Genomic DNA, 6000 nt, shown 5'->3' with positions numbered 1-6000 from the left:
TGACTCCCAGAGCTCCATCGCCAGGCTAATCCCGCCTGTAGCGGACGCTTACCAGCGTGCTCATGACGCAGCTTAGCCGCTGTCGAAATCCTTGTCGTTCTTATTGTCGAGCCAGTACCGACATCTGGGCTGGCACGTAAAGGGACACTAAATAAATAATAAATAAATAATAAAATGAACAAGTTTAGAATGATCAATAATAATAAAATACTCTATTTGCAATAGTTTCGCCGTAAGAGGTTAACACTACAAAAAATTAAAACCGCAACTTTCTTTTCTTTTTCTTTCTTTTTAATTTCGCGCCCGAGCCTCAAGGGTGTGGCGTCCAGTGTGACGTCACGGATGTCAAAGTACTTTCTCGTATTTCGGCCACTGTGGCTCAGTGCATGTTCTCGAACCTTGCGATGTTAAGCATTTCACTATGTTAAAGCACAAAGCTATCTATCTTTACCAGTAAATAACCAAGTCCTATCAGAAGCCACCAAGATCCATGACGTCAAAGCGAGCTTGTTTTAGCAACTTCAGGGCGGCATCCCCACACGTCTTTTGATTTAGCGCCTTTTTCTGCGTTAGCGAGCCTATTGCGAAACGAGTGGGTTGAAATCAACAGCTCTCCTCTGGCTGTTTCCCCCTTTTGCATGATGATCGGTGGCTGGTCGGTAGTGGTTTGGAATTTCACCACCGATACAAAAGCGCCAACGTAAAAAAAAAAAGAAAAAAAAATTCTGGGTTTTCACGTGACAAAACTGGGATTTGATTATGAGGCACGCCGTATAGTGGGAAAATCCGGCTTAGTTTTGTCCTCCTGGGGTTCTTTAAAGCGCGCCCAATGCACGGCACACGGGTGCTTTTGCATTTCATCTCCCCCCCCCGCCCCCCACCCCTTTTTCGAAATGTGGCCCCGTTGCAGGGATTCGGTCCCAAACCCTCGGGCGCGCCGATTCAAAGGGAACGTGCTCTTGCGTAACAGACTGGTGGGACGCGTTTGTAGCCCGACGCCGAACTATTGTAGCTCTCTGAAGCGTACGTACTCTCGCGCGAGAGCTTATCTGAGTGCTTAGATGATGTGGTGAAGCACTCGGAAAGGACGTCCTTCCTCTGCTCTCACCTCTTGAGGCAGCTGCAGGGGAGGAGACTAACAATCACATTTTACGCCGATGCTCGTGCCACTGGGGACGCAGCTATGACGAATCGGCTTATATCTATAGCTACCTATACTACCGCTTGAAATGTCCTGGTTAACGGCTCTGTTCTCTACGGAATTACGTAATGAAACAACAAACGCTACCTCGATATTCCCGCTGCAATAAACATACGCCCTTCTGGAGCATCATTCCTTTAATAACGGGAATATCATTTAGAAGTGCTCGGGTAGTGGCTTACATTGACGTTCATCGTCGATTGCTTCATGCACAATTTTTTTTTATATTGTAGAAGTGTAATTTACAAATACAGCTGAACTTATCTTTATCTTCAGTCTTCGCTAAAGAAGTGCAGGCGCACTGCATTTGTTTTCTCTTACGCTCTCGTCGTTCTTGCTACTTGGGAGCTCACCGCAGCGGGATCCAGATGTCAACTTTTGATGCTATCAATTCGAGTGTGGCCTGACACTAAGCACCGGTTTAGCTCATAGAAAGCCTTCACGTCCGCTCGGCCATGTATCTCGAAAGTACGACTGAAACAAGCACTAAGCGAAATGGCATGCCGGTCGTAAATAGACTGCAGTCCTCAATTATAACCGCAGGCAAGCTCAGGAGAGCGTAAACACCATTAGTTATCTGGCCGCCTGCTGAGGCTTTAGCTCCGCCTAGCTTTTACCTGAGGTTGCTTGGACCGACACGGGGTCGGCGCATGCTCAAGAGAACGCTGTCTTCTGCGGCTATAATGAGGTGGGCACACGAAGGAGGCAAATGTAATTACTTTCGTCACATCAGGCGTGCCAGAATCTCTCTACCTCTGCGCACGTCAACAACGCTTCCTCCCAATTTATAGCGCCACTCGTCACCGCAGCTAGAAATAGCCTTTTTTGTTTTTAAGTGCCACTCGCAGGGGCATATAAATACGAACAATGACTTCCTGCATTTGCTTCTACCACACTATCACCTAGCTCACAGCTTGATTGCAGTGTTGTGAGTTTATTGTCCGGCTGTGTGATTTCTTGTCTGTTTATTTCTCTAGTTTTTGCTTTCGCGTTAAATACGCGTGTGTGTAAAGCGCACACACAGTAAGCTGTGGAACACGGAATCTACGAAAAAGAGATAAATTTGTTGCAAGCCCAAGTGTTAAGCCTTGAAAGAAAACACGCACCGCAGAGGTCGGAAGCAGAACTGCAAAGTGTGTCGTTCAATTCTCTGAACCACGCTCACTCCTACATTCTAAAGCATTCACACACTTCCACCTAGACTCCAGAAAACAGTGAGCAGGCCTAAGCGAGACTGAAGTGACAACTGCACATGAGTAACGCTTCTCGCCAATGGCTAAGCTAATACTACATAACCGGGAAGTTCGTTCGACTGAACGGTCTGAACGCGATGTTCCCGAGCAACTAACTCCTCATCACATAGCGTTATTGCCATAGAGCAATAGCCACCGAGCTTTATTGAAGCATAGTATCTACAGGGTGCCCCACGTAACTTCAGCAAAGCTTTAAAAATATGCAAGTTCCACGTAGCTGGACATAACGAAGGTAATGTTGTTTGCCGTAGCTTGGAGAAAATCAGATTATTTTCATTCTGCCTAATTAGTCAGTCTTAATTAATTAACCAACTTCTCAAATATTATAATTAGATGAAAAGTGTCAATGAGAAAATTTTAGAGCGACATAGAAAGCTCCCGATATAGCTTTCTGTTCCTCAATACATCTGTTTCTCAAATACGTAAAAGTGTTCTTCCGAGCGGAGAAGGAACTTCGAGTCGAGGGTCGTTTGTCCAGAATGGCATTCGGTTTGTGTAAAATGCAGCTGTCTCGTGGCTTCCGTATGTCAAACGCCGCACTGCTGAGCTGTGCCGGCGAATTCTAGTGCAGTTCTCACACACAACGGGATCTTCGTGGTCCTCACGCAACACTCTAGTATAGTAGTAGGCAACATGTATGCGACGTAGGCCGCCCTATGTATACAGGTATTTACAGGCTAAATAAAAAGGCAGAAGGCTGTCATAACCTAGTGCATTGGCGCAGTGGTTTTATGGGGATGCATCCTGTATTAGCAACAGGCGTAATTTCTTCCGATGACGTGGTGGGATCGTTATTTTTATTTCCTTTCTTGTTAGTGTTTGTTTTTGCCTGTCTGTCATCGTTCGCCTTCACGACTCATTGGCTGTCGACCCCGCGAAAAGAAATAAAAAAAAACAAGAGGACGTCCGGTCATGAGCAGGGCGCTATGGGCGTTGCGAGCGCACGCCTCAGCGATTCATTGTGGCCGCCACAGGTACCGACTCTACGCATGCAGGCAGTCGGCGACGAACAGGATGCATCATTAGGCACCCGCGGCGTTGACAGGTTTTTCGGTCCCCGCCGTCGGCCCACCTCCGCATCCTAGAGGCAAACAATGCGTGCGCGAACCAATTATACTTCCCGGTAAAGGCCCTCTCCTATGGTACAGGACGCCGCGCGCGACGACCGAACGACCCGGCACATGCTGTGGTTCCGCCACAGCGAATAAGCAAAGCCTGTCTCGCCCGAACTGGCTCGTTAGTTCGAGTGTCTCGAGAGGAAGAGGCTTTGGATTGTTAGGGAACAGGTAAAACGACCGCGAAGCTACCCGATCTGGAAGAAAAGAACGCCGTCCCCGACCGCGTATATGCCCGCTCGCAGCCGAAGCGGTGTTAAAACTCGAACGAATACGTCGGGAGCTTAGGTGGTCTCAGATGCCTTACGGGATCAGTACGAGGGAGCACTGCGTGAGCTGTTTCTCACAGAAATGTAGATCTTTCTAACTAGTATGTTTTTTTTTTCCCGTTCTTACTAACGACATGCGAGGGCTTCCTCCTGCCCCTCCCACACCTCTTGCCCATCTCACTGCGATATAGCTGCTTAGCTTCGTCGGAAGCTAAGCATATATTACAGATCCTGAAAGTATCTCAAGGATGTAAATCACAATGTGGCTTGAGATTTTTTATAATTATTCTTTCCATCTGCGGCTAAGTATCTGTTGATACGCTGTGAAAATATAAACGCGGGACATGGGTTTCAGAGCGAATGTCTCCAGGGAACCAATCAAGACGATAACAAGAATGTCTAAGAAAAGACACCCAGAAAGCGACTTATGCGTTCTGAAAGGCAATAAATGGGGTGAGTTGGGCATGTTAGCATGCTCTCTGAAGTGAGTCCACGAGTTATCCATCCTACGCATAACATGGCCAGCCCAGGCGTCTTTTTCTCTTAATGTCACTTAGAATATCGGCTATCCCAGTTTGCTCTCGGATCCACGCCGCTTTGTTCCTGTCTCTTATTTATTTATTTATTTATTTATTTATTTATTCTGATTTAATATTTTTCGTTACATCGTTCTTTGCGAGGTCCTTGACTTGATCTCGAGCTTGTTTGTCAACCTCCTAGTTTCTGCCCCATGTGTTAGCGCCGATAGAATGCAGTGGTTGCACACCTTTCTTTTCAATGATAGTGGTAAGCTCCCAATCAGGATCTGGCAATGCTTGCTGTATGTACTCCAACTAATTTTTATTCTTCTGTAAATTTCCTTCTCATGATCAGGGTCCCCTGTGAGCAACTGACCTAGATAAACGTACTCCTTCACAGACTCTAGAGACTGACTGGCGTGCCCGAACTCTTGTTCCCTTGCCAGGCTATTGATAATTATCTTTTTCTTCTGCATATTAACCCCACTCTTACAGTTCCTCTTTTAAGGTCCTGAATCATTTGTTGTAATTCGTTCCCAGTGTTGCTGGACAGGACATTGTCATCTGCCAACCGAAGGTTGCTGAGATATTCCCCGTTGATCCTCACTTCTAAGTCTTTCCAATTTAATAGCTTGAATACTTCGAGAGAGAGATTGTGTCTCCTTGCCTGACCCCTTTCTTGATAGATAAAATTCTACTCTTCTTGCGAAGAACCAAGATAGCTATGGAATACCTGTAGATATTTCCCAAGATATACAGGTATGCCTCCTCTACTCCTTGATTTTGAAACTGAAACTGAAACTTTATTTTTCAAGAACATAAGAAAATATATGTCCAAAGAATATTTGCACCGATAGCCTAAAATGGCTAGTGGCCGGTCCAGCGCAATATACAGCAAATATGCACAGGTCAGCTAGAGGATAAAAAAGCATGCAAAAAGCTACTATGAATCACAACATTCATATATATATATATATATATATATATATATATAAGTACACCTATCATACGTAAAGAACATAAAGTGCGCATAAATCTCAGCCATGTCTGTCAACGGACTCGTAAGTTCACAGGTCTTGCACAGACAGAAAAGAGGACTTACATGCTAGGCAAAAACTACGTGCAGTTCTTATTTCAAAGGGGATCATGTTCCAAGTTTTAGTTCCATTAAATTCTATTAATCTTTCACCATAGACGCTACGACGTTTGGGCAGGTTAATGTTACCGTTTGAAGCATGGTGCCTATTGCGTATAGGAACGGAAAAAAATCGACAGGAAGAGGCGAGTTTCTATTTATTATATTATTGATTGAAACAGCAATCTTGTAGTCGCGCAACATCGGAACTGAAAGAACGCGTTGCGATTGAAAAATGTTACCTATAGGTGGGATCGTGGCTTATGACTCTCAACATTCGCTTTAGGAGTCGTTCTAGAGGTTTTAGAAAGCTAGTGTACCTGACACCCCATGAATCCAGCCAGTAACTGGTGTGGCAGTGACATAGTGAAAAGTACATGGTACGAAGTGTAGCCTGTGGAAGATATTGGCGAGCTTTTATTAGAGTATAGCATCCATAGGCTACCCTTGCGCATGACTGCTGGTATTTATGCTGAATCAAGTGCCTTTTCATAATCTATGAAAGCCAT

This window comes from Dermacentor variabilis, chromosome 4 (genome assembly GCF_050947875.1).
Source record: "Dermacentor variabilis isolate Ectoservices chromosome 4, ASM5094787v1, whole genome shotgun sequence".
Taxonomy (NCBI): domain Eukaryota; kingdom Metazoa; phylum Arthropoda; class Arachnida; order Ixodida; family Ixodidae; genus Dermacentor; species Dermacentor variabilis.
The sequence above is the reverse complement of the archived record's forward strand: the minus strand, read 5'-3'. Positions refer to the sequence as shown.